This window comes from Xiphophorus hellerii, chromosome 1 (genome assembly GCF_003331165.1).
Source record: "Xiphophorus hellerii strain 12219 chromosome 1, Xiphophorus_hellerii-4.1, whole genome shotgun sequence".
Taxonomy (NCBI): Eukaryota; Metazoa; Chordata; class Actinopteri; order Cyprinodontiformes; family Poeciliidae; genus Xiphophorus; species Xiphophorus hellerii.
The window spans coordinates 578897-603594 of record NC_045672.1 but is presented as its reverse complement, the minus strand read 5'-3'; the positions used below and the strand labels follow the sequence as shown (position 1 = coordinate 603594).

Here is a 24698-nt window from a genome sequence, read left to right as displayed (position 1 = left end):
GATGGGGATAAGACGGTGACGAAGTCAATGGACATGTGGGACCATGGGCGTTTGGGTATGGGTAGTGGTCGGAGGAGGCTGATGGGATGATTTGTTCCTGGAACAGACTGCACATGCGTGAACGTATTCTTTGGCGTCCTTGTGAACGGAGGACCACCAGAACTTACGGTTTATGAGGGAGATGGTTCGACTGACAGGAGCATTGGCGAAAAGGCTTTTAAGTTTTCTGAAGGCGGCGTCAGCCTCCAGAGTCCAACAGAATGCAGTTTTGTTAGAGGTGTGAGCGGTTAAAGGTACGCCGGTTTGACTGTAGTTACGTATGAATCGGCGGTAGAAGTTAGCGAAGCCCAGGAATCGCTGCAGTTGTTTGCGTGTTTCGGGAGTAGGCCATTCCAGAACAGCCCGAATCTTCTCCTCCGTTGGCCTTACCTGTCCGCCCTCTAGGATAAATCCCAGGAATGAAACAGAGGCTTTGTGAAACTCACACTTTTCCGCTTTGACATACAACTTGTTCTCTAACAAACGTTCAAGGATGAGAAGAACATGATTCTTGTGTTCAGCTAGTGACTTTGAATAAATCAAGATATCGTCAAGGTAAACAAAAACAAAAATGTTCAGGAAGTCTCTCAGAACATCATTGACCAGGGCTTGAAAAAACACAGGAGCATTGGATAATCCAAAAGGCATGACCAAATATTCGAAGTGGCCAATGGGGGTCTTAAACGCCGTTTCCATTCGTCCCCGCTATCAGAAGAGCGCTATCGGAGCAACATACCCTATTACAAACCCATGAGTCTGCCTTACGAGAGTTAAGCACCGGTCAGACTGAGACCAACCGGCACTTAGCAAAACTCACAAATTTTCTCCAAAACTCGGTTCCTCAATCAACGTCACCTGAACCCACGCCATCCCCAGACCCAGTTCCGCCAGTCCGGTCCACATTTTCGGAGATCTGTCCACCTACGCCAGAGAGATTCTCCGGAGATCTCAGTAGGTGCAAGGGTTTTATTTTACAGTGTTCAATAATATTTAATCATTCGCCTCAAAGTTTTTCTCATGATAGCGCAAAGATCACATATGTCCTCTCTCTGCTGTCCGGTCAAGCCTTAGATTGGGCTGAAACCCGATTTCCCTCTCCTTCCTGTTATGGGTGCACTTTTGATGATTTTCTGAAAGAATTTAAGCAAGTCTTCAGTCAGGATTCGGACTTCGCGGGAGTCAGGATTTAACTCCCGCGAATTATGGAAGTTAAAACAGGGTCAGCGAACCGTAGCCAATTTCGCTGTGGATTTCAGAGTTAAAGCTGTGGCTTTTAACTGGAACTCCACTGCATTGAAAAGTGTATATTTTCATGCATTAAACGAGTCTATCAAGGACGAACTCGCCAAGTTAGACAAACCAGAGTCCTTAGAGGATTTGATTAAGTTAATGATTCGATTAGATAATCGGATCCGTTCCCGTACTAGTGAGAGGAACCGCAGAGAACCGGCTAGGGCCTTTTCAGTCTCCACACCTACTCAATCGGTCTCCTCCCCTCAGAGTCCCACAGAACCTGAACCTTTGCAGGTCGGCCGCACACGTCTATCTCCAGAGGAGCGACATAAGTGATTGACATCTCGATTATGCTTATATTGTGGGTCTCCTGGACATTTTATCGCACTTTGCAAAGTACGGTCAAACTGTCGGGTCCGCCAGTAAATACGAGGAGGCTGGCGGACCATTTACAAAAGGAAGAATCTCCTCGCCTGTTGTTACCAGCCACTCTGATCGCTAATAACCAATCATTTCCGCTGTCCGTCCTCGTAGATTCCGGCTGTGAACAAAATCTCATTGATTCCGCTCTAGTCCAACAGATGTCAATCGAGACTGAGCCTCTAACGCAGGGGTCTCAAACTCGCAGCCCGCGGGCCAACTGCGGCCCTCGGGACAGTAGTTTGTGGCCCCCGCCTTAATATGAAAGTTTACTGTTAGTTCGGCCCGCGAGTTTGATATAATTGGCACTTTTCAGTGCTGTGTGCGGAGCTGAACGAACTTACCAATCACGGTGGAGTATATTTCTCTCGGGGGCGGGACAGCGGCTGGGCCTATTTGCATTTTCTATTTGTCATTATTTGCATGCGGTACATGCGCAATTTCCGCGGCCGCTCCCGCTTCACGTGCTTCAGCATCCAGTTTAGACCCAGAAGTTGCTGATCAGTGTAACGTAATTAAGGTTAGGCGCTGTAACGCTTGGGTTGTGTTTAAGGAAGGAGAGGAGGCGGCAGATTCGTCAGGACGGTCAAAAACTCACAACCACACTGGTACTGGGAATTCCACAGTGTTGTCCTTTAATAAATACGCTCTTCACCAACCTTACAAAGCCCGGTTGAATGGCTGCTATATTATCAGACATGAAAATTGAGCAGCGTCCAAACAACCCATAACGTTACTAAAAAGTTAGGGAGCTAACATGTCCGTCTAGCACGTTTCTCCCACGCTCTCTACAGAGAAGCCGTGGCGCATACTTCTGACATCATTGGCAATACTAGAGTATCTTAAAGAGACACTACACAATTACGGCTGTTACAGCGCCTGACTACGGCCAAATATGGTAATAGGCAATCAGAAAGGTTCGGCTGAGGAGACCGTGTGTGAATGCGGCCCAGCCTCACCCAGACTCTACCTCCAGCGGCCCCCGGGTAAATTGTGTTTGAGACCCCTGCTCTAACAGTTCCCCTCCGAGTCACCACTATTGACGGTAAAGTACTTCCCCAAATAACACATCAGACCAAGCCATTACAACTAGTCATTTCTGGAAATCATAGTGAACTCACCTCCTTCTTTGTTTTTCCCATGGCAAACTCCCCTGTAATCCTTGGTTTTAAATGTCTGCAGCAACATAACCCTCACATCAACTGGTTAGACAAACATGTCAAGTCCTGGTCCGCTTTTTGTCACTCAAGGCGGAGCAGGTCTCCGTTGTCTCCGTTCAGCTGTTCCCCCAGGTCCGTCAACGGCAGAACCACAGGAGACAGATCCTCCCAACTTATCCACCATCCCATCTGAATATCATGATTTAGCTCCTGTGTTCAGTAAGTCCAAGGCCCTCTCGTTACCTCCTCATCGTCCTCACGATAGTGCCATTGACCTTTTACCCGGTGATCCATTACCCTCAAGCCGTCTTTATAACATCTCCCGACCCGAACGGGAGACGATGGAAAGATACATCAGGGATTCTTTAGCCGCTGGCATTATCTGCCCGTCCTCGTCTCCCCTGGGTGCCGGATTCTTCTTCGTCGGTAAGAAAGACAGTTCACTCCGACCCTGCATAGATTACAGAGGGCTAAACCAAATAACTGTTAAAAATAAGTTTCCCCTGCCTCTGTTGTCCTCCGCTTTCGAACCGGTCCATCATGCAACATTTTTTTCTAAGTTAGATTTGAGTACTGCTTACCATTTACTTCGCATTCTGGTGTAGGTGGACGGATCTCCGAAAATGTGGACTGGACTGGCGGAACTGGGTCTGGCGCGGGTTCAGGTGACGTTGATTGAGGAACCGAGTTTTGGAGAAAATTTGTGAGTTCTGCTAAGCGCCAGTTGGTCTCAGTCTGACGGGTGCTTAACTCTTGTAAGGCAGACTCATGGGTTTGTAATAGGGCATGTTGCTCCGATGGCGCTCTTCTGATAGCGTCTGCTGGGCTTGTATGTTGGCCAGATTATTCTGTCATGATAGGTTCTAATTGCTTTGCCCAAATGCAGAACACCACAGGAGAAGCAGGTATCAGTTAAAGATAGTTTAATGTCATATAAGGTGGGTGTAAGATACGGTTCCGGTCCAGGGGGGAACTCATGGAGCTGACAGCGCACTAAGAAAAACAGCAGTCCAGAAAGGGTTGTCTGAAGTCTCGGGGTGATGATTCCTTTGTGGGTCCGGTAACTCCAGATTATTGACGGAGGAAATCCAGAGGATCGCCTGTTTCTGCCTCGTTGAGGCAGAAACAGAGGAGCGGCCCGACTACCAGTTGGGGAATCCAGGGAAGGTTTGTAAGTGCAGAGGAGATGGTGGGATCTTGGGCATCCAGTGGGTATTTTCCACGGCGTCTCGAGGGAAGCTTGTTCTAGGTACCAGGCTTGATCATCACAAGGAGGATCCAGGACGTCACGAGGGAACACCTGAAGACAAGGAAGAGAAAACGTACGAGAGGAATTCACTACGAGGAAGGCTCTCAGAGAATACACAGAGACTAGCTCCAAGGGCTCAGAATACCATTGCTGGCTACCAATCTGGCATCGAAGTACTCGCAGTCAGCTCCTCTTATACTCTGTGGCTGATGAGCTGATTGAATCCTGGTGTGCAGGATGAATGCACACATCTCCGGAGAAGGGGGAGTTGGCGCTATCTAGTGGACGAACGATGAGTAACGAAAAAGAAAGAAAAACAAAACCCACAAAACCCAGAACACGACAGCAAGGTTGTTTCGACTCAAGCTGTCGAAACAAAGTTTTATGTTAAACTGCTGTTCAGCTGATTATAAACCCACTAAAGACTGCATCACCCTGTGGAAATCACATCAAATGTCAAAAACCTTATTGCTTTAACAAACATTAAAACCAAACAGAGTAAATGTTGTGAAGACTGAATCCTGTGAAACTGAACTAGTTTGTTAAGATGTGACTTCATATCCATGTAGTAGACCAAGTCATTACCTAATGAAGTAATTGATTGCTTTTGCTTGTTGGTCTTTCCAACCCACTACACTTATAGGGCCACATGCATCTATTTGCAGACCTATCCATGCAGTCCCCATAAAAAAAATCTGTTCTTAATTTATGGTTTATGCGGTCGCTCCATCTGCAGTAAGTAGGAGGTCTCACCCTGCTGACACACACACACGCACACACACCGTCACATAGTGGTTGACGTCAGGCTTGGAGGTCCAGAAATCAAACCAAAGGGATGACGACAATGCCAGACTGGGCAAAGCATCGGCCCCTGTGTGTGTGTGTGGGCGTGTGTGTGTCTGTGTGGGCGTGTGCGTGCGCATGCGTGCGGGTGTGTGTGTGTGTGTATCTGTGAATATATGTGTTTCGCTTGACTGGACACAATTGTGACACACTGACACATGGCCCAGCAGCATGTCAGCGACACCATTTATGTTCTGATATTTTATTTTTACAATACAGAGCCAAGCATGCAAGAACCCCCTAACTCCACCCACCTCTCCACTCCCCTTTTACACTTCCCCATGCTCCTTATTCCCCAGTTTTAATAAGACTTATGATAGCAGAGGGCGAGACAAAGCGCAGGAAAAGATATTGAGACAAAGAGAGAAATAAAAAGAGAGAGCCTTGTAGTCCCTCTTACTTAAACGTTTCTGTTCTGACTCCCTCATAGTGTACAGAGTATTTATACACTGAACTAGCCTGGTTCGTTCAGCATGATGGGGGGTAATAGCACACTACTTTGTTTATGCACTTTTCAAAGTAGCATTTATGCACATCTCTGCAAGATTTATGCCATTCTGTATGCATTTCTACATGTGTACCGTGTGAATACTGATTAGAGGATTTGCTGGATTGGCTTCTACTGGTCAACAGTTTGGTTTTGTGTTGTCATGGAGGAGACTGAATCACATCCGAAAGGCACGAGGAAAACAATGGGAGACACATCTGTAGAAACACATCCTTAATTAGAAATGTTTTTATAATCTGTCTGATCTCTGAGATGTTCAGTCACTGTTGAAGGGAAAGGCTTGGCAGGTAGAGAAAATGTTTTTCATTGAACAAGAAGTTGGTAGGCACAAATGTGAGGAGAGAAAGAGAAGACATGCAGGAAACTGATGTGAAACCAGAGATCCAGCCCAGAACAGCCGTGTAGAGAATGATGGAGCGCTCAGTGACTCACAGGCTTTCCTTAAAGCCCTAAAGCTAATCACACGTTTACAGCATCGGATGCTTGGCTTGTGTCTGAAAAATGTTAAATTAATGGTTAGACTAGTAATTATATGAATCTGTGCTTAAAATCTTTTCTTACCATAGGAGACAATAAGAAAGTTATATCTAGTAGTAATTTTGTGATTAGTTATAATTCAGTTCCATGACGTTTCCAGTAGGGATGCTCCAATCAGGTTTTTTGCTGCCGATTCTAATTCCGATCTCCCATCACTGCTGATCACCGATCATTGCCTGCACACACAGGCTGCAAAGTGAGATACAGGTGATCAGTTTAGGTGGTCAGCAACAAGAGACAGTGATCAGTGATCACCGATCATACTCTTTTTCATGGAAATCGGCCAATTATGATCGGTGGGCGATCGATCGGCACACCTCTGGTTTCCAGTTATTCACACACAGAAAAAGCTCCAAAACTAGAAACTGTTCTGGAGAAAAAAATTGTTTTTGGTTTTGACATCTTAAGTTTTCAACCAGGAATTAGATTTTAATAACTGGTGGATAAAAATTACAGTCTGGTATGTTCCTGGGTTTTTAGGTCACAGTTACATAGTTTTTTATTTTGGTATAGCTGCTTACGGAGGAGTTGTTTTCGTTATATTATTTAGTAAAAAAACTAAAAATAAAATCATTACCAAAATCAAAACTTCTCAATTGCACATTGACAATATGATTTGTGCCCGTTTATTTTAGCATCAACATTCAAGCAGTAGCAGCAGAGTTGATTTCAGGTAGTTATTTCTGGTATAAACCTGGTTTCATTTGGTGGCGACGTGCAGATGAGAGGGAATGTTGTAACGTGACTCTATGACTTTTAGCCTGGCCTTCCACCTCATTCATATAGACTTTTTTTTTTTTAATCCCTGAAATTGTGAGGATTTGGTTTTTCTGTGTGTTAATTTAGGTTTCTCTGTTCATTTGAGTCTCCATGTTGTCCCACTTATCCCTCTTGATTGTCTCCAGTTTTCCTCTTCTTTCCCCTTGATTACTCCCTGGTGTACTTAATCCCACCTGTGTCTGTGTTTCCCTGTTGGGTCCATGTCGAGTGTCATGTCACATGTCTTTGACCTTGTTACCAGTGTGTTTGACTTCTTAACCTAATCGTTCACCTGTGCTGCCTGGATTTCTGTTCACCTTCATGATTATCACTAAAATCATCATTTCATTCTACAAACCTGGGCCCTTTAGGTGCATATTAAACTTTCACCAGTTGAATCTACAAATGGAGTTTTACCTGATTAGAGGTGCAGCAGCAAGCTGACATGTCTGTAGGTGTGTTATTATGTAGAATAAGATTTAATTTAAAAAATGCAGCTCACTAGTTAAGACTAGCAATCAAAATATCCATCAAAATGAATGGAGGTTGGAAACAGTCAGTCCCACATCAGCACCAGCAATAAGGTGAATGAAATATCTTCAACAAACCCATTATTCCTTCGGTGTGTTAATATTTCATTTGATTCTATTTAGTGGTCTCTAAGGAAAGTACACTGTATTTATCTGTGTCTGTTCTGTGAGTGCATTTATACAAAGAGTTGCATTTATTTCTTTTTAGCCTTGCTGTCTAAAGCCCAAGTTGAAAACATGTAGTCCAGATATGCTTTGCTTCCATAGTCCTTAGTGACTATTATATTTTTATGTTAGATCTTTAACAAAGTGAATTGAATTCACTTCACTATACTAATGCATAATTCTGGAAGACTTAATCATATTTTATTGATGGCACTTCAGATTTTTTGAAATCCACAACCTTTCATTTTTAGACTGTTTTATTCTCTCCAGATTGTTTTAGCTTTTTAACCTCATTCTCCTGCCTATTAATGATCAGCTTCACAGTTCATTAATCTCTTAATCTATTGTTTAGCTATCTTTTTTAACTCCTTCCTCTGTTGTGGAGCCATTTGGATGCGCATGCCATCTAAAAACTCATGAATCTCAGCCTGACTCGTTCTGAACCTTGCTGCTGAAAACTTGTCCATGGTTCATTCTGCCAGCTTGTCAAGATTTGACTGGTGTTCAGCTCCGCTGGCAACGTCGGGATAATTAATTCTCCCTAAAGCTTGCTTTGTTTGTGTTTTTTGTTTACCTTCTGTCCATTTAGCTCATCATTACATTACATTGCCTTCGTCTTTTTCCATACACTACAGGGACTGTGTGCACAAAAGGGAACAAACAGAGCGAGTGCTTAGTATTCTGTCAACCTCGCGCATCCACCTGCCTGCTTATTTAAATAATGATGGGATGAATGAAAGAGAAATGGAAATATAATGAAGAACTGATGGTAATATGAGCAATTTAGCTGTTGTGTTTAGTCTTGGAGGGAAAATAGGAAGTTATTTTGTATGTTTGCTGATTGTACGCACAGGGAATAAGCCTCATTGTGGGCGACGCTCTGTAATTTTTGGTTATTTGAGCAAGTTTTGGGATGTGGGGCAGTTAAGTTTCACAAGTCACACAGTGAGATGAGCACATAAACAGAAAGTGCTGTGAAAAATGTCAAAGGTTTCACGTAATAAGGCAGCAGCAGGGTGGCACATCGCTGTGTGTCTGCTCAGCACTCCTTCAGCTCAGCTCGTTGTTTTATCCACTGGAGTTTTGTGCAATGCACCGCAGCACGCTCTGTAACTCCATAATTAGTGGCGAGTGTCACTGAAGGCAAATATGGAGCGTGAGGCTTTATGAGACTGCTGTGTGAAACATTAACACCTAAGGACAACACTTTATTAACTGCAGCTGGCTGCTCCTTTCATTCAAGATTTGATTTTTTTTTTTACTTTATTTAGTTGATTTTTGCAGATTTAGTTCAGTAGTTTTGTGAAATGCTTTTAAGATGTGACAATTTATCACCCTGAAGTTTCAGTGCATCTAAAAATATGTCCTGTCAAGTCTTTATAGCAGGTATGTTGCCTCGACATGCAGTGGTTTTGCTTGTGTCTGGGGCTGAAAGGTGTAAATATCACAGTGTTATTTTTGCTATAATGTCATTATCATGTTTTCTATCCTGAATGTTCATCTGGCCATATTAGGATGAAGGTTTTAGGTTCTGTGCAAAGCCAAGTGATCCAGTGATTATTATAACCGTAATCATGTGTGGTAGCATAACACTTTATTTATAAAGCACTTAAAATACAACATAGCAGCTGCACAAGAGTAAAAACAAAGAACAAAATTAAAACAATAAAAAACTATAAGAAAATAAACCTCACAAATACAAGGAGTGCAACATTAAAACAGATATGGAGATCTTCATTAGTGCAGACAGAGCACTGACATGGCATAGTGAGTGATGTTATTATTTGGACACTTTTGCAGCATTTAAGTAACATTTGTATAGATTTATTTACATACTGAGTTTCAGGTTTTAGTCAGCTTTGAACTTTTTAAGCATGTCTGAAAAAAATTGTTGGAGCCTAGCTTCGCTGCTGATCCAACTGTGTGTGCTATAGGGGTTGAACAACTTCACATTTTTTAAGGTCGACTACACCAAGATAAAAGTCGCGTTGACGCGACTAATTGTGGTGACGTAAGCGCAAAACACTTCACAATTACTTAGAGGCTTTATCAGCAATATTCAGCCCATTATTGATAATCCCCCTCATAATTAATTATATTACGCAGGATTGAAAGAACAAGAAACAGATCATTATCACAGACTTTTTCGTGAGCAGTGGAAAAAAAGTTGCACATAGTTGAGTCTGACTTTTTTTTCTTTTTTTATTTTAAACACCGGCTGATGATCGCATATGTTGGACAGCTGCACATATAGGAGTCAAATTATTACACTGACTACAATGGTGCTTTTGGAACATCACAAACCAAACTTGTTATGAACGGATCCTGTGTGGTTACAGTTGAATTCAGCAATGCCGCCTGCTGCTCCTGCGCCCCGATGCGCAGCAGGAAGCTCCGCTGACTCAGCAGCAGCTCTCTGACTTTGCGGGATGAACCGACATGGAGACGGTGGCAGAGATCGCCTCTATCAAATCCTCAGGATGAAGCTTCAACTTAGTTTCCAGATTTTGTCAAATAGTATTTTTATGAGAGCATAAAGCTGCCAGGTTAGCTTCAACATGCAGGGTGACGCTGATCAGTTGGACGAATAAAAAAACCCAACATCATTCCGGTAGTCTCTCTCTCTCTCTCTTTTTTTAAAGAATTGTCTTGGCACTAGTTGCCTTTATTTGACAGCAATCCGACAGGAAGGGGACAGGGAGAGGGCAGCTGGGGAGAGAGGCATGGGCCCAGCGAACCGAGGATGGGAGTCGGTCTCCAGACTACAGAGGTCTACAGTCTCTATGCAGGGCGCCGCGCTAACCACTGCACCACGCAGAGTCTTTATTCCAGTAGCCCTTGCTGAAATTTTCAATTTTTCTTTGAACCGACATGGAGACAGTGGCAGAGATCGCCTCTATCAAAATCCTCAGGATTGTAAAAATTATTTACATTTTTATACAATTTGAGCTGTCTGACAAACTCATCTAGTTTACTTTCTTTCATTTTCTTGGAAAAATCAGTTTTGTCACATAATTGCGACTAGTGGACTGGCCCCATAAAATCATTGCAGAGTGACTTTTTATGGGCTAGTCAACCACTAGTCGTCTAGTCGACTAGTTGATATAAATCCTAGTGTGCTGCAGTGTCATATCGATAAGAAAGCAATACTTAAGTATTTGTGAAACACAGGTTCAATGTTAGCTCCTGCCTGCAACCAGACAATATTATTTTGTATGGAAAAGCATAAAGTTTAGATTTCTTTCCCTGTGCTGCCATTTTTAAAAACGTGTTTTTTTTACTCTGTCTACAGTAAGATAGGTTACTGTATTCTTTAATCTCTTCACAACTCAGTTTCAATAAAACTACAAATCACTTGACTCCTCACCACATGTATAAATGTTTGACAACTCTGTTTCATGCATAAGCCCTCCCACTACAAAATGCTCAAAGTAAAGGGACTGCAGACGCACGAATAAAGTCAACATGTGCTACACACATGTGGAACATTCCTGCTCACTTGTAGGAAACAAGGCTGTTTCACTGAGTTTCCCCACATGTGACATGAATTAGGGGTGACATCTCCCTCTGGTGTCAGATGGGTCCTATCTCCCACAGCCGGCTGGTGTCACCGCACCGCGGTCTGCTCCTCCTGCTGCTGCTGAAACAGTTCTTCCACACACCACAAATGTGAAAATGTGACATTTTAGAAAGCTGTTGCCAAATTTAATTAAATTACCTTTTACAGGTAATTTTCCAGAACTAAGTAGAGCTTATGCAAAACACTAAAAGTACATTTTAGCTGCAAGTAAATCAAAACCTGTAGTGAATAGGAGTCCTTTGAGCTTCGTTGTGATGCGCTCCTCCTTCACAGCCGTGGCTGAAGGCTTTGTGCTTTTAAACGGCGTGCCGCTTGGCCTCGTTCCAGCAAACATGATATATCCTGAAGGGCTGATGGTTTTTCTTCTACTGTATATCAGGCTCTAACTCAGGAAAGGAACTACTTTTATGAATAGAGATTTAACATTTTCATACCTTAAGTTCAAAGATCAAATCTAAAAATGATTAATATGAAGTAATAATGCACTGGCAGATGGATCCCTTAAACTTAGCAGCTATAATTCAAGTTTGGAAGGTTTTACTTTTTCTACCTCTGAAGTAATGTCAGCCAGAAGCTGGAGCAGCGCCCCCACAGGACAGGAGGTGAACAGGTTTCTAACTGGTTAGACTCAGTTCATTCCACACTGAAATTATTCAAGCCTGTTTGTCATTTTCTTGTTTTTGGCTTTGTGTTCCTTCTACATGATAAAATATGCATAAATATGCAACATACTGTAGTGTCTCCATGTTGCTGTTTACAACAATTTTTCTAAACACTAAACACTAACCCTCTTTTAAAATTCTCAGCTGATTTTCACAAATCCTACTGAAGAGATTTGGTAACACCACTTTAAAATGGGGTTTATACAGATCAGTCAGATGATAAATTCATTTCAAATAGAATTTACAATCAGAATGTTGTCAAAACAGCTTTTATAATTTAGACAGGTGTAATTAAGATATTTGGCTAATCTCTGGAAGCAGAACTCAGTACAATCAAGCATTTGCTGAAATCAATATTTGTAGGTGATATACCGATACGTGTTTGATCTGTGGCTACAGAAAATGAAAGACATTGTTTTTCCTTAGGGTCAGTTATGATCCACCTCCAGCTTTACCACTGGTCATGCTCTTAATGTGCTTTGGTAGGAAGACCCTGGAAGCTTCCTGAAAGGTTTGCTATAAAATCACTTCTGACAGCACCAGCAAACCACAACATTTTCTTTAAATGCTGCGTAGCTTCCTCCTATAGGGTGATATTATCTTTTCTTTAAGCTTCTGCCTTAAAAACAGTCTAAACTCCATTACTGAACCACACACACACACTCGTACACACACACACGCACACTTTCCTGAGACATAAAAAAATCCCACCTCTGCAACTTTTCATTTTGCTTTTGTCTGAAAAATAGTGTGCAATATGCAGTAATAAGTATGCATATCTAATTTGGTGCAAGAAATTACAATTTTGGTTTGAGAAATTGGCTGAGGTTAGAAAACATGAAGTACTAAGACTGGTTCTAGGGAGAGTAACAAAACATCTGTGACCTTTCATTCCTTTTGGCATTGTTTGCTGAAAAGATGTTCAGACACTTTATGTAAAATGACTGAGCAAATCTCATAGTATAAAGAGAAATAAATTAAACCCAAGAAATAACAGAAAACTTCAGTGGAAGCAGGAAAATACTGGAAATACAGGAAAGAAGAAACAGAGTTGATAGAGGAGAACTTTAAAAGGATCCACGACTAGTTGAACATGTTGGCCTAAATATGTTGCAATTTTCCTGTTACCTAAAAAATTGCTGTTTGTGATACGCCAAAACTCATAATTACTTGAAAACTGTACATCTTTTGTTATATTTTACCCATGGAGGTCGGCATTTTTTCACCGATAGATTAATGACGTCATTAGATCCATTCTGTACTGGAATCTACAGAGTAAACACAGGAAGGCTAACTTTACCTGAGTAGTTGTTTATCATATTGCATTTGACTGGTGTAATTTTCAATAATGCCACACTGTGACACTATTGGCTGTAATTTAAAACAATAAAAATAAAAATTGAGGGGACTCTGGATAATTTCCCACATGAAAGACAGGAGAGCACAGTGCAAGAGCCAGAGTGGAACACAACTTCCAAAGGACCTAATCTGTACCCTGGACATTTCTCCAGAACACTTTGAGTCATTTATACCAGCAGAACCTACGAAGGTTCTAACAGGTGATGTTACCTTAACGAGCTAAAAATAAATGCCGTGCAGAGACAGGCAGAGCTGGAAGCTCTTTGAGATGCTAACAGGAGCTATACCGCCTGCGGTACTGACATCACCGATCAGACCTGATCCTGGAGGTCCGGTGTCGGTGGTAAAGTCCGGACACAGAGCTATAGAAGTACTTACCGGATCACACTGTCCGACCAGAGGTACCTGTTGTTCATGGTTTCATTTACAAAGCAGACGGCAGCAGCAGCAAAACACCAGCAGCTCCTACGGCCAACTATGTCCTCTTCCTCTGTTTGGTCCTCCTCATTTTCATTATCTCTTGTGATTTCTACATTCCGATTTATTTCAAAGAGCTCCGGGACAAACTAAAAAACTCATCACTGTTTTGGCTGGAGGAGCCAGACAGTTGGACCATTACACGTCATTTATTCAGAATGCATTGCAGCATGAACAACATGGTGACATTCCGGTGATAATATTTTATTAAAATTTATAAAAATGAAATAACCTACAGTGTTATTACTAAAATCTTTTTTATGTCTAAAATAAATTGATAGGTTTATTTTAATTCCTAACTTGCAAAGAATCAACCAGAGACAAAGGTTACTTTTCTTTTCTGCAGAAGAGGAGAATTTGAGCCCAGACGCGGAAATCCGCTGTCAAACACTGTCTGGGATCAACTCTGCCCGATCTTTGTCTGCATTTGGCTTTATTAGAAAAACCAAGGAAGGAGGTTGGGCTTTTTCACATAGTCACACAAAGAATTTGACCAATGACCTTTTTCTACAGGGTGTTCTGGAACCTTCTGTGGACATGCCCTTACAAGGGCATGAGGCTGGCCGCAACCAATCAGCCCCACAGAAAGCTGACACCACAGGAATGTGCAAAACGTCTCTAGCCTCCAGGCAAACATCCTAAAAATGGTTAATAGTGTTTCACAGAAGAAAAGGAGTCAAGTAAACATCACACAAAATAATAATATGAAAACATAACCTATCAAATAAACTCACAAGTAAATGAACTTAGATAATTTTTCTAACATAAATATTTCCAAAATAAGGTCTATTTTTATAACTAACCGTGGATCCCTTTAAAGTATTTTAGAGACTATTAAATTATCGGAATACGGAACTTGACCTGAACTGAAATTCGCCTTTGATTTAAAACCCTCTTTGTTATCTTTCTTATTTAACTTTCTTCCTCTTCCCAGAAATTCTTTCCCCTTTTGCCCTGGCGCCGAGGGCTTGTTAGCCTGGGGGGAAGATTTAACACCTTTGAGAGCGGGCGTGTGTGTGTGGGTGGGGGGGCGTGTGTGTGTGTGTGTTTGTGAGGAGGGAGATAAAGAAATTAAATAAATCGGGTTTTCCACTTTTATAGGCCAGGATCTCCTGCAGTGTTTGTACGGGTCACCAACCTGCACGACTCCATGCGTATCTCAGCTGTCTGCTCTGTTCTCTGTCTGAGGCTGAAGCTAATATTACATGAAAAAATAACTTCATAGAGCCAAGTGTTGCATACAGAGCCCTGGAAAAAGTTTCAAACTCTGAACTTTTTCACAGTTTGTCACTTTAGCAAGTTTCATGTGTTAATGAGATGTTTTTATGATAGACCAACACCATGCAGTATTAATTGTGAAATAAAAGAAATAAGATACATTAATATGAATACATAAAGATACAAAAAGTGCAGGATTATTAGAATCAGGCCTGAATAATCCTATGTAGAACCAATAAAGCTGCTTGTCCTTTAGGGTATGTCACATATTTTTCCAGTCTTCTATGCAAAGTAGCTCAGCCTTAGTCAGATTGGCTGGAGCCCATTCATTCTCCAAATCTTTTCTATTATATTGAAGTTGCATTCACACCATCCCTGTTTGGTCCACATTAACTAGACTTTAGTTTGTTTGTGTAAAGAGTCCGGTTTGTTTGAGGAAGTGTGAATTAATCAAACTCTGATGCAATCAAAAATCAAACTTTGGTTCGTCTACAAACCCAGGACACGGTTTGGTTGAAGTGAACTCCGGTTCAGTTTGAATTTGAACACCAAGCAGGCTGGAGACCGCTCCAAAAGCAGGAAGTGGACTACAGCGCAGGGCATTCTAGATAAAATCCAACCAAAGCTAACATGTTAACTTAGCACTAGTGGGAGAAATGACTCGTGGTTTTTAGCCAAAGAGAAATCCTCAAACCGCTAAAATCTGACGCCTCCATTTTAGTTTCCATTTGGTTAAGAAGGAAATTGCGTCAATGAAAACTTCTTCTGCGGTTTTTGTGTTCTTTCCTTCAGTGGTTCTTGGTGCAGCGCCCCCACAGGCGAGGAGGGGAATAGCTTTTTCAAAGGGTTTTGGTTTGACTCAGAGCAGAGAGAAAGAGAACCACAGCATCTGGAGATAGAGCAGCAGCAGTTTTGGTCTGTGGTTGATCCGAGTCTACCGGACTATAAGGTGTGAAAACAGCCTGAGATCTAGACTTTGACTGGACTACACTAATATGTGAATATGCTTTGATCTAAACCATTTCACTGTAACTCTGACTGTGTTTTTATAGTGGTTGTTCTGCTAACTTAGCTTAACGTAGCTTCAGTTAGTGGTGTGGTGCTTTCTATTTATAGGCTTCAGAGTAAAGAGGGCTGAATACAGCAGCTTACCACTCTTAGTCCTTATATGTAAAATCAAAAGTAAAACAACTACCATTTTCCTCCTCCACTTCTATTGACCTGTCGCATAAAATCCAAACAAAATACATTAATAATGTAACATGATGTGGAAAGAGGCGTGAATACTTTAGCAGGGTGTAACTCGTCTGTGATGAAACCTGAGGCCGGTCTCTCTCATCAGTCCCCTGAGAGGCACACACACCTCCGCTTGTTCAAACAGAGACTTTTATGTGCCGGCAGAAGCCACCAAGGGGGAAATAAGAAGGTGCAATTACCTTGGCACCACGCTGGGTTCAACTGATGCAGTGCTGCCATTCAGTCACTCCCCCAGCCCTTCCCCCCATAACAAATACACTAACCTCTCTACCCCCACCAACAACAATAAATACACTCACCTTGCGCTCATGCCAAGAGGAACAACCACCGAATGAGGCCACTAAGCGAGGTGCCTCAGGTTTTTGTTCTCTTCAGTCATAAAAGTGACTCTCTGGCCATCAGCTTCTCATTTTCTGAGTAGACTTCAACCAACTTATGGTTCCCCTTTTTTTTGTGCTTGTAGGCCGATACATATAGAGTATAGGCCTAATGTGTAACGTGGCACATTACATTTCAATCCCCACCTGTTCGCTGAAGGCTTGGTGTCTGAAAGGATTTCTTTTTTCAGACCAATGCTCCAGGTGGTCGCACAAACGCTTTCAACATGCCGCCCAGAATTTAAGTGGTTAAACGTTCTGGGTTGGTTACAACGTTTTTCCTCAAAACATCTCTTTTTCCTCCTTTGGTAGGTGGTTTTTATACTGAATTATTCAGATTTTCTCTCATCGTGAAAAGGTTTTCATTTGTTGCTGTCCACCCCGGGGAAAAGCGAACTGTCACTGGGGAAATGACAGAAGGTAAAACCGAGGAGCTGACGCTATACAACTGATGAGAAAAAGTTTATATAAATCCATTAAGGTTTCAGTCCTTCATGTTCTGTTTTATATCAATGGAACAGAAGTGGAAATGTTCTCCACAGTTCTCCTCTTAACTCAGGAGAAGTAACCCACCCAGAGTAATCCTCCATACAGCAAATTGTTCAAAAATATCAAAATATCAAAACAGACGATTTATGCTGAGATTATTGACTCAATTAATTAGAGACCTCTGGAGGTTATTGTTGCACTGAATTTATTTAGGAGGAGCTGGGTATCTTTAAAATGTTAAATATTGCAAAAATATTTCTAACCACTTTGTGGTCATTTTATAACTATACCATGCTATATAATATGTGACAAAATGTGGAAAAGTTGAAGGTATATGAAGAGGCAGAGTATATTAACATTACAATACTGGGGGGAAATAAACTGCTTGGTTACTCGTGAAAGTTTGAGCCTGAGCTCCAAACAGCCTTAAGTTGTGTTTTCACCATCCTGCCCATTTCCATCACCAAACACATTATGCTAATGGGCAAAAGCGGGCCGCGCTCTATCAAAGAGATGCTGCTGCTTTTAAAGGGAGTGTTCGCCTTCATCAAGTTTTAATGAGACCGGAGAGAAATCAGCAGAGACGTTGCACAGTCCACTTTATCCCAGCGCACTTTGCTTTACTCTGCAGCGCTCAGGTACAGCACAGCTGCTGCTTGTTCAACTATTCAGCAGCACTTTCTTCGTTTGAGATGACTTCCTGTCTCATTAGATACAAACAGGACTGGAGAAGCAGGTTTAGCTGCTTATTGAATAGTGTTCAAAACCAGAAGATGCAAAAATCTGCAGAATTCATGTATCAGTTTACAGTTTGGATAAGCAGACATAACAACATAAAGATTGCCTTGTTTCCTTATTTGGTCAAGTTTTTCCTGATGTGATATGTGTGAACAGTCCATCCTGGTGCTGTGATGTCACTCACAGTTTTGTCGCCTGGTTTCAGGTGTTACACACACCAAGTACCAGGTGATCCTGTCAGCTGTCTTTTCTTCCCCATCGTCTTGTAAAGTTTTACTCTTCTTCTTTCATGATTCCAGATGGATTGAAGGATAAACAAAGAACTGAAGCAAAAATAACTCAGAGCTCACATATTAACCCACAGCTGTTCATCATCTGAGCCACGTTAACTCAGTGCTGAAGGTTGATGATGTGCAGTGGAGAAAACTGGTTTGGATGATATTTTACCTTTTATCATATATTTTTAGTGACACTGCATCTCACATAAGGAGTTATGAATCATTTTTTCAGCTTCATATGGAGTTTGAAACCGAGCAACTAAAGATTTCTGAGATTGAATGTGAACCTGTTAAAAAGACTGCACGGATAGATAAGACGTTACTGAAGTTAAAGAGTTCAAGCTTGTGTCGGGTTCTGGGGGTCTTGGTCCTTCTTTCCTTTTTGTTTTTCTTTTCCCCTCTTCCTGGTGTGAGTCTGTAGCATCACTGTGGCCCACTAGATGGAGCCAGAGGCTGTCTACCTGGGAGGCGCGCCCATGGGTTTTACGCACCTGGCGGTCATCATCTCATCATCCTCTGGAGGTTAAAGAAGCTGACTGCCAGCACTTCGACGCCGGAGTGTTTTACCTGCTTGGAATTGTTTACTCCTCGAGACGATTTGGATTCTCCAGAGTGGCTTCCATCCTGGCTTTTTGGTTAAAGCCCTCCTCGTGACGCCGTGGACGGTACCCACTGGTTGCCCGAGTCCCGTTTTCACCTCTCCCGTCAGATCTCAAGATTCTCAGTTGTCATCGGCTGGCAGTCGGACCTCACCTCCACCTCCGTCAAGTCATCACTTACCTGCCCGCCCTCCACCGCAGCCTCCTTGCCTAGGATCCCGCTCGTTTATGGAAGCTGGATCCGTTGACTTCAGCCTGGAACCCACAGACTACCTCCCTGATTGTGATCATTCTTTCCCAAGTAAGAACCAATCTATTCCTGTCGCAATTCCCGTTTCCCATGTGACCCGAACTCACCATCTCCTCCTGTTCCGCAGTTTTCCGCTATCTTCCAGACTCCACCCCAGGATCCCCACCATATCACATTACTTTGTTTTATTCAATAAAAAAAAAATCTTTAACTGATTTCCGTTCCCTGTGGTGTTCTGCATGTGGGCAAAAGCTTAAACGCCAACATGACAGCTTGAGCTTTTGCCTTTTGTCTATTTTTCTTCTTTAGTTAAAAGTAGCAGCTTCATAGATCCAATTTGAACGGCTACTTTTCCCAATAACAATATAGTTTGTTTCACTTCATAATGCTTATTGCTGCACAAATAACCATTTTGCTTTCCTTTAATATTTTTCTCTCCAAACGTTTAAAGAGCTTCAGTTTTCAACATTAATACTTCTATCAGTTATTCTAATGCATGGCTGCACTATAGATATCTGCGTCGAGGATTCTCTAATGAGTCCAGGTGGGTGTAACATATGCAACACATATTTCAACATAAGGATGTGTCATTCCACTTGCTGTGTTTCAACAGCTTCGCTGTGTAAAATATGTCTGACAAATGAAGTCATCCTGTTAAAGCTCAGAGAAGAAACTCGTGTACATGATGGATTTGTAAAGTGAGTCAGTCCAGCTGCATACCAATTTAGTGAGGCTCTAACCACCTTCATACTGGCAGAGTTTAGTGGAGTAGGTTGGGAGTAAAAGACCTGGGATCCAACTCGCTGCTGGAAACTATTTCTTATGGAGATTTATTGGCGTTCTTAAAGCAGTCGCTCCGTTCTCCCAAACACACTGAGCTCCACTGGGTCTTCAGGTCCAGAGCCGGCACCCGAGAGCAGAACCACAGATTACAAGTCATTTACTCCTCCAGAAAAACATTCACTCACTGCAGCCGCTGTTTCAACTTCTAATAAGATGAGTGAAATGCATAAAAACAAGAAAAACTGTTAATTTTCAGTAAACGTACAGGATGCTTGGTCAGGTTACCAGTTAGCCACTTCAAAACTTTACAGTTTTTGTTTCAGGTCCGGTTTATGTCTAAAGCACATTTCAAAATGCCTTACTTCATTAAAACTTCATTCAGTCATCAATTATGAAATAAATATTACATTCTGTCAAATACCACCAAGCAAACACACATCAGATATATTGATCAGAATTTCACTAATTAAAGCAGCTTCAACCAGCTTTAGCCTCGGAGGAACTCAGGGTTTCGGCTGTTTTTCAGGTTTTTGGGAGTTCGTTCCAGATCTGTGGTGCATAGAAAGCTGAATGCTGCTTCTCCATTTTTGGTTTTGGTTCTGGATGCAGAGCAGAACCAGAATCAGAACCAGAATCAGGTTTATACCATTCTGTACTGCTGTGGATTCCCAGAATTCCCAGCACTCAGCAACCACAGCCGGAGCGGCTGAATAGATAAAATCCACAAATACTTGAGATTCCCTCAAAAAATGAACAGTTCAAACAGCAAATACAAATCATGACATGCACAGTGGTAGCAGCATTAGCACTACAGCAGAAGCTAACATCCACAGCCGTCATTATATGGGAATACAGCCAATCAGCACCAAGGAAAACAAATGATTTCCTGTTTGGAAATCCTCAGCCTGACATTCAGCATTAAGTATTTCAGCTTTTTCTTTGGAATATTTTAGATATGCTTTTGAAAAAAAAATCCATGATTAGGCATTGCTCTCAGAAAAATCTGAACACTGAATCAGAAAAATGACATTTTCTATCTTCTATAAATAATATCAGCCCACAGAAGATCACTCAGCCTATTTTGGTTCAGTCTGGAGATAATTCTGCCTTCTTATAAGAAATATGACAGATTCAGAAGAAAAGGGGTTTTATTATAAAGTCACTTCTAGTTTAGAAAATAATAATGAAGAAAGTTTTAATTATAAGTTAGAGTGGACCAGTTTTTATGATTTCTTTTACTTTCATAGTTGATAAAGTGATTTACTAGGAAATATAAACTGATATGCTGCAGTTTGGTTATGTGTGTAAAAAATATTTATTTTGTATTAAAGGTGACAATGAAACCAGAGTCCAACCTGGAAAACTGATCTATAGATACATGAGGCACTAATTAGTAATTACAACTTTTAGAAAAAATGAAACTTCTTTCACTTATTTACTTCGTGTAAAAAATAGTTAAATTCACTACAGGCACAAATAATATGATGTTATGATACATTAGAGACATAAAGATATTAAAGTTATAATTCAGTTACACAAGCTCTCCTTTGGTTTCTGCCAGCAGCAGCAGAGTTGCAGAGCCTGGAAAGCAGAAGGAGTGAGATATCATTTGTATTATGTTGAAATAATGCCTTTAAGAAATCAAAGAGGCAAAAAAATCGTTCTTTGGAAATTGAACTTTTTCATCTGTGAATGCCTTCAAAGGTTTTCCATCATTTCTTCGTTTCACATATTTTTATTTTTGAAAAAAAAAAAAGATCGAAGTATTTGCTTTTCCTCTACTACTGCAAGGTGAGCAGTTAATGTACCAAAAGCACTCTGTGGCGTTTTAACCACATTGTGCTGCGATGTGCAGCCTGTGGGCCTCCTCATTGTCTGAAGTGGAATTAGGACTGGAGGATAGTGGGATTATTCATGACTGTTTCTGCTTTGCATCAGCTCATACAGAGAGCCATCGGCTCTGTCAGTCGGTGTCGGTGAGGCCATATGGTGTTGCCTCAGGGGCTGACAGCAGGAAGAGCTGTGTTATTAAAACCTCAGGTAAAAACTTGCAACGTTCACCCAGCCTTCATTTTATCCCCCTTTCACCTCCACAGTGTGAAGAACTAATGAGTTTGTGTGCTAGGAGTGTATTTTAGTGCTAAGTCTTTTTAGTTTATTATTGTCTTACAGAGGAAAAATGTAAAGTAAATAAGGCAAGTTTGATCCAACTATTTTTAGATTGAATCTGGGGAAAAGTATCAATTATTGAGGTCTGGCTGAAGAGAGAGTTGGTGTAAAGATTAATAATGAAAAACTGAAGTGTGTGGAGAAACTGGAGACAGGTAGATGGGTGTAAAGGTGAAGAGAGAGAGTGTGTGAGGTTCAGTTCTCCCCTTCTTTTGTCTGGGTGATAATAACACATTCAAATGTTCTAACACATTTTCAGACTCATTTCTCTGCACTGACACATAATATGTCCATTTTTTACAGCCACACTTTAAACACTGTAAACATCCTGAGTTTGAGAGTATTTCTGAATTATACCATTTTTATTTTATTTCAGGTTAAAAATGTCCAATAAATATGTTAGCTTTTGATTGAGTGTAATTAGAAATATTTTAAACAATTTCTTTTCTCTTCAGCTTTTCCCTTTAGGGGTCACCACAGCGAAAAGATTAGCAAAAGTCTGTTAAATTAAGCAATCCTGGGAGCTAAACAAACTAGCTGTTTGTTAGCTAGCTTGTTTAGCTAGTTAGTTATCAACAGGAACACCATACCCTGCCTGGCATCTTATTTAAAAACAGAGTTTAAGCAACAAAATTTATATGTTTTAGAATGTTATGGGCTTTGAAACCATACATCTTTAAATTCATACGCTGAAATCAAAAACTAGCTGATAACTGCAGAGCCTGACAAATTATTTTATATTTGTGAATATAATGTCATGTTGTGGATATGCCTTTGAAAAGAGTTCAGCTTTAATGCAGAACATTTCCTTTAAGTTTACTCCAGTAGAAAATCTCATTTCTGTCTTTTCATCGGTTCTTAGCTAACCAATCAACTTGACATCAGAAAACTGCTACTGGTCACTGAAGGCAACGAGTTCTTGGCAAATTGTGGAGAAATCTTTATGGTTTTATGTTTTGCGGTTCCAGAGACAGAAATCCTGAAAAGTTCTAATAATAATTTTTTATTACATTTTTCACACAAAGTGGCTAAATGAAGCTAAATCATACTCACTCTTACACTTACAGAAAGCACTTTGCCAAATCTGAAAAAAAAGTAAAATCCTTTGTCATTTACTTGAATTTTATGTTCGTTTTATGAGCAATTTCCTGCTGAAAATTGTTTGCTTGTCATTCTGCTCTCCCATCTGACTACAAAAGCCCTTAAACTTTAACAAAACAATGAATTTGGCTCTGTGCAAAATGTTTCTGCTGTGTGTACACAACCTGCACAGTGATTACGTAGTTTTTCTTTCTTTCTTCCATGTTTTGGTATTTTGTTGAATATGCAGTTTTGCCCCTTTTCCTGCCTGGTTTTTTCTCAGAGATGAGCAGGTGGTTTACGATCTGTACTTGTTCATCTTGACATTTATTAAAGGCCATTTGATGCTCAGCAGACCGAAGTTAAACTATATTAGAGTGACAGAAACTTGTGTACAGGTGCAGCTTTATTTAAATGTAAGCAACGGAGCTTCAGGATGAATAACGTTCTTTATGGAGGCTGTCCGTGTTTTATCGCTCTAATCGCCTTTGTAACCAAAACATCAATTTATCTAATCCACACCAGTCAGGGCCCTTTATTTAAGCCCTATACCCATGCACACACACAAAGGGAGAGTCAAAGATCACACTTCCACCCCCATGCCTCCTTCCATTATTTCCAGTCCAATTTCCTGGATGTAAAGAATCCTCCCTCATGTTGAGTCCAGTGTGTATGGTGAGGTTCAGGCATGAATATTTAGGAGATCTGGATTCACACCCAAACCAGCTGGAGATAATCAGCAGGAAGGTGACAGACATTTAGCAGCCTGACCCGGATCACCCTCATGTTCTATTCATGGTGACCTTTCCGTTGCCGTCTCCATCCACTCACCCTTCAATCAGCCTGAACTCCTGTCTATACTAATGTCCAATCAGAAGGACGGATGGGACATTTTTTAAAGGTGCATTCTTAGATTTCAACATTGATGCTAATATCTTTGCTACACTATTGCATTGTATGCTTTGCATGATGCTGTTATGAATAAAATGTTGTTGACTTCTAAATGACCTCTGCTTCTTTACCTTTCGGCCTTTTGTTTTGTTTCATCCTCGTTTCTTTTTCCTCTTAGTTCTAAGATTCACATTTGACACCAAATTATGTCTCAACTTAATAGCTGGCTCAGTTATTTGACATGTCTAATATTTAGCCTCACGATTTAGCCACAGATCTCACCTGACATCAATATTATGTCTTTATGAACAGAAACACTGTCAATTTCACACCTTTGATCCCAACACACATGGACTATTCGTACAGAAGACTTGGTTGGCCTTGATGTTCCGCAAAGTTCCCTTCATTTCCTCTCATTTAAATCCATTTTTAGGCATTTTAAGTTTTTTACACAGCAAAGTGGGAAAGCGAGTTGTAAGCACTTTTTTTAAAAACCTTTACCTAATGATGTCATGGTTCCTAAAGAGACTGGAAAATGTTTGAATTTAACATTTTAAAAGTCTGGATAAGTAAAATTCTTCCTTTCTCCCTTCCATTCTTTCTTCTTTAGGGTTAGGGTTAGGGTTACTTGACCTTTACTACTTGACCTTTGGCCTTTTGTTTCGTTTCATCCTTGTTTTCTTTTACTACTGTTTTTTCCTCCTTCCCTACTGTTCACCGTTGAAATATTTGACATACATTTATACTGAAAACAAACTCTAGAAAGAAGAGTTTAAAAAGGTTTACACATGAAAATGTGTAGGAAGTTTGTGATGGAAGATTGGAAATGGGGAAAATAAGTGAACTTGTGTAACTTGAGATGCTCTTAAAGAAAACATGATGAAGCCATCTGCTGCGACACTGCGACCAAAGCATAAAGAATGTGCAGAAAGGTTGATTTTAAATGATTGAGCAAGTTGAGAAAAGCCTGGAGGTCAATCAGCTGGCTGTGAATAAAGGAAAAGCTGAGGAGTCAAGGTCAGACGTACAATCTGCACCAGAGAATCTG

General features: G+C 41.1%; 1 protein-coding gene across 10 annotated transcripts in view; it reads left to right on the top strand.

The window, feature by feature from the left end:
- The window catches only part of agrn (agrin), a 466151-nt gene that overhangs the window by 177609 nt on the left and 263844 nt on the right, over positions 1-24698 (top strand). The gene's annotated exons all lie outside the window — the stretch shown is intronic.